Source organism: Pteropus alecto, unplaced genomic scaffold (genome assembly GCF_000325575.1).
Source record: "Pteropus alecto unplaced genomic scaffold, ASM32557v1 scaffold72, whole genome shotgun sequence".
NCBI lineage: Eukaryota > Metazoa > Chordata > Mammalia > Chiroptera > Pteropodidae > Pteropus > Pteropus alecto.
The window spans coordinates 19,481,478-19,491,497 of NW_006436811.1; the positions used below are offsets into that span (position 1 = coordinate 19,481,478).

The following is a 10,020-nucleotide window of genomic DNA, read 5'->3' on the forward strand; positions in this document are numbered from 1 at the left end:
ACATACAAGCTTCCAAGGCGAAACCAGGAAGAAACGGAATCTTAACAGACCAATTACTAGCAATGAAATTAAAGCAGTGATCAAAAAACTCTCAAAACAAAAGCCCACGACCAGCCAGCTGCACAGGTAAATTCTACCAAACATTTAAAGAATTAGTTTGTATCTTTCTCAAAAAATTGAAGAGTAAGGAACACTTCTAAACACATTCTAGGAGGACAGCATTACCCTAATACCAAAGCCAGACAAAAACACTATGAAGGAAGAGAATTACAGGTCCATATCACTGATCATAGATGCCAAAATGCCCAACAAAATACTAGCAAACCAAATTCGACAATACATTAAAAAGATTATACAACATGATGCAGTAGGATTTATACCAGAAATGCAAGGATGATTCAACATCTGTAAAACAATGTGATTCATCACATTAACAAAATCAAGGTTAAAAATCATATGATCATCTCAGTAAATGTGGAAAAAGCATTTGACAAAATTTAATATCCATTCATGATAAAAACTCTTCAGAAAGAACTTACCACAACTTGATAAAGGTTTATGTGACAAGCCCACAGCTAACATCATACTCAATGATGAAAAGCTGATAGCATTCTCTCTAAGATCGGGAACAAGACAAGGATGCCCACTCTCACCACTATTACTCAACAAAGTAGAAGTCCTAGCCACAGTGATCAGACAAGAAAAAGAAATAAAATGCATCCAAGTAGAAAAGAAAGAAGTAAAACTGTCACTATTTGGAGATGACATACTAGTATATATAGAAAACCCTAAAAAATCCAGCAAAAATTAAATAGAATTAATAGAAGAATTTAGTAAAGTAGCAGGATATAAAATTAATATACAGAGAAATCTGTTGCATTCCTATACATTAATAATGAACAATTAGAAGGAGAAATGAAGAAAACAATTCATTTACAGTTACATCGAAAAGAATTAAAAAACTAGGAATAAACTTAACCAAGGAGGTGAAAGACCTGTACTCTGAAATGTATAATACAGTGAAAAAAGAAATTGAAGAATATACAAATAAATGGAAGGATATACCATGTTTCTGGATTGGAAGAATTACTATTGTTAAAATGATCATACTACATAAAGCAATTTACAAATTCAATGCAATTCCTACCAAAATACTAATATCGTTCTTCTCAGAACTAGAAGAAATAATACTAAAATTTATATGGAACCACAAAAGACCCTAAACAACCAAAGCAATCTCAAGAAAGAAGAAAGAACAAAGTTGGACAGATCATTCTCTCTGGTCTCAAACTATACTACAAAGCTTATAATAATCAAAACAGAATAGGACCATGTAGAGGTGGTTCCACAGTTATAGAACTTACATGAAGTAGATGGCCAGCTGGGAAAAAAGTATTTATAGTGTGTGTGTGTGTGTGTGTGTGTGTGTGTGTGTGTGTGTGTGTGTGTGTCAGTGTTTGTGTTGGTGTGAGTATGGGTGTGTGAGTGGGGGAGCAGGTTCTTAATATCAAGGAACTACTGAGGAGTACTCAGCTAGGATCTGATATCCAGCTAATAATATACCATATTTTATGGTATTGCCTGAACCCAAGGCCAAAATAGGTGAGGACACAATGGAAGCCAACAAAGAACTGACTGGAACCAGCTACGTAGGTCTACTTTTGCGATTTTTACTCCATTTATGCAGACAGGCCTATTCCTGCCATGGCTGTAGCAAAAGAGGGTAGGTGCGTAACTTTAATCCACACATCTGGACCATGAATTTATAGTTAGATTGGTGTGTGGGCCACTCAGAGTCTGACAATTTTAAATACCTCATATAGGTGGAATCATGCAGAATTTTCTGTGACTAGCTTATTTCACTTAACATAATGTCCTCAGGGTTCATACATGTTGTCACATATTGCAAGAATGTATTATTTTTTAAGGCCGAATAGTATTCTATTGTTTGCATAAGCTATATTTTCTTTATGCATTCATCTTTCGATGGACATTTAGATTTGTTTTCATATCTTGACTATTGTGAATAATGCTGCAATGAACATAGGAATATTAATATCTCATCAAGATCCTGATTTCAATTCTTTTGGAAAAATATCCAGAAGTGGGATTGCTGGAATATATGGTAGTTTTAGTTGTGATTTTTTTAAAGAAACCTCCAAACTGTTTTCCATAGCAGCTGCATCATTTTGCATTCTCATCAACCGAGTAAAGGGTTCTTCATATCCTCCCCAATACTTGCCGTCTTTCACTATTTTGATAATAGCCATCTTAACAGATGTGAAATGATATCTCATTGTGGTTTTGATCCTCATTTTCCTTTTTTAGAGAAATACCTATTTTTTAATCAGTTTATTCATTGTTGTTTTTTTGTTCTGTTTTGTTTTGTTTTTTACTATTGAGTGATATGAGTTCTTTATATATTTTGAAGATTAACCCTTTATTAGGTATATGGTTTGCAAATATACTTTCCCATTCTATAGGTTGCTTTTTTATGTTTCAGTTATATATATAACTGGGTCTGTAAAAGGTATTTCTTACCATATGTCATGGAAACAAAGTTTGTAAAATACTGCTATAGCATGTGCTATAATATAATCATTGGATATTTGTAATTTACTAGCATTTAAATTTCACTTACTTTTTCTTCTTATTGATGTGCTCATTTTGATCATATTTTTCCAGAATATAAAAGACCACTTTTATATTAATATATTAACATAATTGTTCAAGTATTTACTACTTTAGTCACCCCTAATATGTATTATAATAGTCCTGATTCTGTGCATTTTTATTTTCTCTTTATTAGACTTGCTAGAAGTTGATCAAACTTAATTTTGGACTTATCATTTCTATTCATCTACTGTTTCTGCATTATCTTTTACATTTTTATTTTCATTTTTTATTACACAGGAAAATTTATGCTTCCTTGTTGACTTCTTGAGTTAAACTTTTTTTTAAAATGCCTACAGCACCTGCTATTGCTAAGTGGTCTCCCATCCAAGGACTAACCAGGCCCGACCCTGCTTAACTTAAAAGATCAGACAGGATCGGGCACGTTCAGGGTGGCATGGCCATAGACTTGAGTTAAATTTTAATTCATTTATTTTCATTCCTTTCTAATAACAGAAGAATGTGGCTAAAAATTTGCTTGAATGACAGCTTTGGCTACCATCTGTTTATTTCAATGTCTAAATCTATTTCCTTAGTAGATTATTTTGTATTTCTGATTTCTACTCTGCATAAAATCTAGGAGGGATTTTTAAATGTGTGTATATATATATAAATGATTTCCCACTGGGTGAGATGTGAACCGGTCTTTCAGTTTGTTTGTTTATCTATCTATCTATCTATCTATCCATCTATCTATCCATCTATCTATCTATTTATTTATTTATTTTATGGTGACATTGGCTAACGAAATCCAATAAGTTTCATTTTAACGATAAAGCATATATATATTTACACTGTGTGTTCATCTTCCATAGTTAGATTTCTTTCTGTCACCACATATTTGACCCTCTTTACCCTGTCTACCTTTCCCCTTTCCCTGCTCTCTGGTAACCACTAGTCTATGGTCCATGAGTCTCTGTTTGTACTGTTTGTTACTTTTAGGTTTATATCCCACATATAAATGATATCATGTGATTTTCAACTTTTTCTGTCTGGTTTATTTTGCTTAGCATGATTCTCTTGAGGTCATCTCTTCTTATAGCTAAGTAATATTCCATTATATATTTGTATCACAGCTTCTTTATCCAATCATCTATCGTAGGACACTTCGGTTGCTTCCGTGTCTTGGCCACCGTGAATAATGCTTGTTGCAAATTTTTAGCTTTATTTATTGTGTTCAGAATATGTGACTGGCACATATTTTCTACTTTTTGAATGTGTTGAAGTTTTCATTTGTATCCTGGTATAAAGTTTATTTTGTAAATGTTCCAGAGACTTGAAAGAAGTTTCTTCTTTGTTGATGAGTTCTGACCTGACTGATTAAATTATTTTCTCTCTCCATTATAATTTTCACTTTATTCATGTGATTACAGAGGTTTAAAAGCAAACAATTGGGTAAATTTCATAAACATTACAAAATATATTTAGTTTACACATGCATAAGTATTTTAAACATTCTATATACCTTTAAAAGATATTTGGACTGCCTGATAAATAGAGGTAAAAATTTTAATAACTGTAGTTGAATATGTTTTAAAAAATTCATTTACAGTGAATAAATCTGTATAGACTACCTAACTTTATTCAAAATGTATACTATATGCTCAGCAAGGTCTGGAGATTAAGAAACTCTTTAAGATTCTATTTTATAACTTCCTATTATTTTTCTTAATAAACCAGTGATTTTTTAATTTTATTTTTTCTCAACCCTTGTCAGAATAAAGAGAGAAATAAAGAAGTTTTTTTGAAAGAATAGAAATGTACTAAGCATTAAAATCCAGGATGAATATATATATTATTCTGTTTAGAATCACAAAACAAATACAGAAAACAGCCAAAAATTAACTTCACAAGCACCTTTAGGGTATTCTGAGAATTGAAAGGCAGCCAAAGATTAGTTTTTTGACTAGTACTCAAGTATTATAATACTAACATGAAGTGGTATGACAGTTACCCTTACAATATGAATACTTTGATTTCATAAACCACCTTAAACACTAAATTATTAAATGACTGAAACTTGATGTTTAAATGATAGTAATAAATAAAGCCACAGAAACTAAGAAGTAAGTAAATTTATAGAAAAAAAAAAAAAACAGTTGTCAAGTTACATGCTCCTATCTCTGGAAATGGCGGAGAAATAGAAATTAAGACTAAGCGGGTAAAAATCACTGGGTATACAGCCAATATTTCAGAGGAAGAAGCATAGACTTTCAGTCATATCACTGTGTTTAAACTCTGGGTGAGTTATATGACCTCCCTAGGCCTAAGTTTTCATTCTTACCACAAGATAGTAATCTCTCTACGTGAGCAAAAAAAAAAATAGTTAATGCTCACTGAATGATGAATATGGACAGAAACATTTTAGGCATTTTACATATACTAACTTATTCAGACCTCATAAAAATCTTTGAGGTAGGTAATCATATCACTCCATTTGAGAGATGAGAAAATGAAGGCAGAGCAAGGTTAATTTGCTTTCCTAAGGTTCTCTCATTAGAAAAGAGGCCCTTTCACCTCCTAAGCCTCCCTGTGTGTGTCTGTGTATGTGTGTTTATTTTACCTTTCTTGTCTTCTTTTAGACCAAATTTATTTCCTCTTTTTTCTTATTTAATTTTTTTCCTCTCAACTTGTTTAGCAGTTATGCTTTTTGTGTCTGTTTTTCTAGAAGTTATCCTATTTATTTTAAACTGCATACTTAACAAACTTTATAATGATAAGAATATTCACTTTCCTACTGAAAAATAAAAATATCTTAAAATGCTTTAACTCTGATCATACCTTTTTTCCAATTTACATACCACTGTTGTCTGATATTTTCATTCTGTTACACTTTTAATGTCAGAAATGAAGCATTGTTATTGTTATATATATTCAACACTTACTTAGATTTAATTGAAAATTTATCAACATCTTTACTTATGACTCCTCCTTCTTGCACTGCACTCAAACCTTCCCTCTGGGGTCATTTTCATTCTGCCTAAAATACATCCTTTAGACTTTCCATTATGGAGAATTTTTGGTGACAAACTATCATGGTTTTTTGTTTGTTTATTTGTTTCTCAGTTTTTTAATCTCTTCTTTATTACAGAGATTCAGTTTTATTTCAAAAGAATGTGGCAGTAGTTAAAAAGGTGATAAGACTGAGAAAGGGAGAAATAAGGATTTATTGTCTAAAGGGCATAGAGTTTTTGTTTAGGATGATGAAAATTTGTGGATGTGGATAGTGGTTATAGTTGCACAATATTGTGAATGTAATTAATGCCGCTGAACTGTACATTTGAAAAGGGTTAAAATGGTAAATTGTATGTCATGTATATTTTCACACACACACACACACACACACACACACGCACATACTCCTACAAAAACAAAACCAAATAATGATTGATACAGTTATAATAGTCCTTAGAGCATAACATAGACCATGAAATATTTATATTAAAAAGTAGAAACAGTCAACATTAATGAATTTAGCGTACAACCCAAACATTCAAAAAAGAACAGAAAAGCAAACACAAGAGAGGAAAGGAATCAAAGATGAAATCATAACTTACTTAAAAGTATATAAAAAAAGAATCAACAAAGCCAAAATTTGAAGATTTGAAAAAATCAATAATACATAAAAAGCTCTCACCTAATTAGTAAAGAGACAAATAGAAGGTAAAATATAAAAATGATATTTGTAAGAAAAGGGGGACATAATTATAAATTCTATAGAAATTAAACATATGACAATGTTATTAAGAGCAATATTAATGTTGAATATTTTTGAAATATAGACAATAGATAAATTCCCAAAAATAAAATGCCAAAACTGACTCAAAAAGCAACTAAAACTATTAAATAAATTAAATCAATAGTTAAAAAATCTTCCTCCAAAGAGATCATCAGTTCCAAACGGCATGATAACAGATAATTTCAATCTCGGGCAAGATTTCAAAGAATACAAAAAAGGGGGTACCCTCCCCAATACATTTTATAGAGTTCCCAAGCTGTGATATCAAGGAAAAAAATACTCAACAATTTCGCTTATGAGCATAAGTTCAGAAAATTGAGCACAGTATTGTTTAAAACAATGAATAAATACATCACAATCCAGCTGAAATTATTCCAGAAACAAAGAATCAAATTAATAATACAAAAATGATTAACATTATTCACTAGACTAATAGAATAAAAAAAGGAAAATTGTATTATCACCTCAATGAATTCTGAAAGAGTGCTTGATAAAATACAGTATCTTTCATAAGAAATACAAACCAACAACAATATAGAAAGAAAAAAAGAACTTCCTTAATCTGAAAAAGAACATCTACCAAAAAAAAATTAAAACAAATCTCATACTTAATGGTGAAATGTTGAATGGATTTTCTTTAAGATAAAGCAACTTTATAACAAAGATAACCATTATCATCAACTCTATTACTAAAAATAGCGAATTAAAATTGCATTTATACTTTATATCATACACAGAAATCAATTTTAAATGAATTAAAGACTAAAATTTGTTGGTTTTTGAAGACAGTGTGGGAACATATCTTTATGACTTCAGACTGGAGAAGATTTCTTAAGACTCTAAAAGAAAAATAATGACAAATTCAACTTCATTACATTTCAAAAATTCTGTTCATAAAAGATACTATAAAAGTAACAAAGTAAGAGACACAAAGTAGGAAAATATTTGCTGCATGTGTAACTAACCAAGGATTAATATGCATAATATATAAAAAATTTCTACCTATAAGTATTAAAAGGAAAATTTGATAAAAACATGGACAAAGAGGCCCCTTCTGAAGGTTAACACACAATCATGGAAGAGATCACACTTTATTATGTAACCACAATGTCATCTGGTCTCCTAGCTCTTTAAAATCTAGATAACATTGATTCGAACTCTCATTCCATGGATTGTGGAAATTTAAAACCTTCACTAAATATATCCAGATTCCTGGGAATGGAGAGGTAGGGGTGTGTCTTAAATTGTCACAGTCTTTTCTGATACAATTTTCTGACTCCAACTGAATTTTTTCCATGCTCTCTGTCTCATGGCGTTTTTGTTTTTTTTTAAAAGAAATGTAATTATTTTAGTTTCAAGTGTACAACATAATGATTTGACATTTGCATACATTGTGAAATGATCACTGTGATAAATTTAGTTAACATCCATCACCACATATAGTTCTAGTTTTTGTTGTTATAAAGAGAGCTTTTAAGATCTCTGGCAGCTTTATCCCATGTAGCACCCAGCCTCTAACCTTTCTGACTTCTCTGATTCCCCACTTCACCACCACCACCACTTTCTCTGCTCCTTCTCCATCTTCACCTGGATCACAGAAGCCCAACAAATCCTATTTAACTTTTATTGTTGCCAATTTTTATATCCTCAAGGTTTCACCTGCCCTAGTGAATGTTGCATTAACAAAAATAGTAATTCTCAAAAAGGAATTCTAGTGTCAACTGTTAAGATAACATATTTTCACCCTGTTGTATTTAAAAGAACCACAGGACAAGTGCCAGGATTTGTAGTGAGTAATGATCTTTGTAAAGATATCCCACACTTTTAGATTTCGGGAAACACTCATATCTGTTAAAAATTAATTTGAAAAGTGAGCTATGTTAGACCGTACCTCCACATGCTTAACCTTTTGACTATATTCTAGAAAATTATTATTTGTCTAGACATATCTTTTTTGTGTGCTAAATGTTCTACCTATTCCTTCTATAAGTATCATCAATCAATCTATCCATCACATAACTGTACTTGGCTTACTTTAAAGTATAAATCTATTTTCCTTTTTAACATAGTTTAACATTATTTTCATACAAACTTTATAAAGTATATTTTTTCCATTGAACATCTGCACTTTAGGGTTGACTGATTACTACAGTATTTTACAAATAATTTTTCAAGTTTATTTTTTTTAATTAAATACATTATATAGACACATATCTTTGATTCAGCTCCCTCATCTCCAAACCAGAGCAGTTTTTATTAGTGTTGTATCTAACCTGGGTACCACCATCTGCCCATCTCTAGATAACGGCTAATAAGGATAGGAAGTGGTGGCTAAAGTGGTTCCTTAGCCATGACTGTGATTGACATGTTTCCGAAGCCACTTCCTCTTCAGGTAATAATGTCCCTTGGTTTTGTGACTTCCTCATTTCACACAGCATTTAAAATTATTCTCAAAAGCAATGATGTTCCATTGATGAAAAGCAGAGCAAACAACAACCTTTTAATCAAAACTTAAAAGTATCAGCATTACAAATACTTGGAACAAAGTTTAAGCCACTTTTATTATTATAGTGGAACTGAATTAGACTCTAAACAAAGATATCAAAATTAATCACAGAAGGTCCTTCAGTACCCTACCTCTCTTGAAATGTTTTCACTGTCTTACCTTGGGATTTCATACATAGCACTTGGAAATTGACAGCTAACATAATTACACGTATAGTTATTTCTTTCCATAGTTTTCTAGGACTTCTCTTAAGCAATTTTTCACTATAATGCTGTTTACAAATTGTGACATGGAAACTTGGTTTGATGCTCAAAGGAAAATAGATTTCTTATTATGTGATTTTTGACTTCACATTCTGAGACCTTAACACCATCCATGTAAGAGAGGAAAAATTACCACAACCTAACAACGTCGATAATAGTTATTTCTGACATAAAACAAGACTTCTTTGTCACCTTATTTTACAGCAGACAGAGTTGTCATAACCATAAACTATTCAAGGTTTTCTTTGGAAGAACAGTAAGGCTTACCTAAATAAGTAATTAAAAATTCATCCTAAGGATGTGGTTCCATAGTGTAGCAGCTAGCATGTCCGCTTTACACGCAGAAGAAGGTCCTGGGTTCACATGCCAGTGGAGCCACAGTCCATGGTCTATAGCCATGCCACCCTGAACAAGCCCGATGTCTGATCTCAGAAGTTAAGCAGGGTCAGTTCTGGTTAGTACTTGGATGGGAGACCACCTAGGAAGACCAGGTGCTGTAGGCATAAATAATAATATAAATTAATTAAATAAAAATAAAATAAAAGTTCAGCCTGAAGCAACCCATTTTGAAAATTTCAAGTCTTCTCAATTTCAATAAAGCAGGAAATATGTTAAAGAGTTATAGCCCTGGTAGAATTTAGGATACTCTTTTTTGACAGGAAAATAAATGAGAATAGAAAAATAAACCTTAAATGTTTTCAAGTGTTTTAGCTTACTGGCCCTTTTTTCTCAGCAGGAGTCTCATCCAGGAAAACAGAAACAAGAGGAAGAGAAACTACATATGCAAAGAGTCAAGACAATAAATTGCCTCTTTCAGGATCTGAAAATGACCACTGCAA

The 10,020-nt window shown here is 31.6% G+C and overlaps 2 pseudogenes; one reads left to right on the forward strand and one right to left on the reverse strand.

Moving 5' to 3' along the window:
• Window positions 1-2,963: 2,963 nt before the first annotated feature.
• On the reverse strand, window positions 2,964-3,082 carry LOC112481483 (annotated as a pseudogene).
• Window positions 3,083-9,568: 6,486 nt separating this feature from the next.
• Window positions 9,569-9,684, forward strand: LOC112481500 (annotated as a pseudogene).
• The last annotated feature ends 336 nt before the right edge of the window (window positions 9,685-10,020 follow it).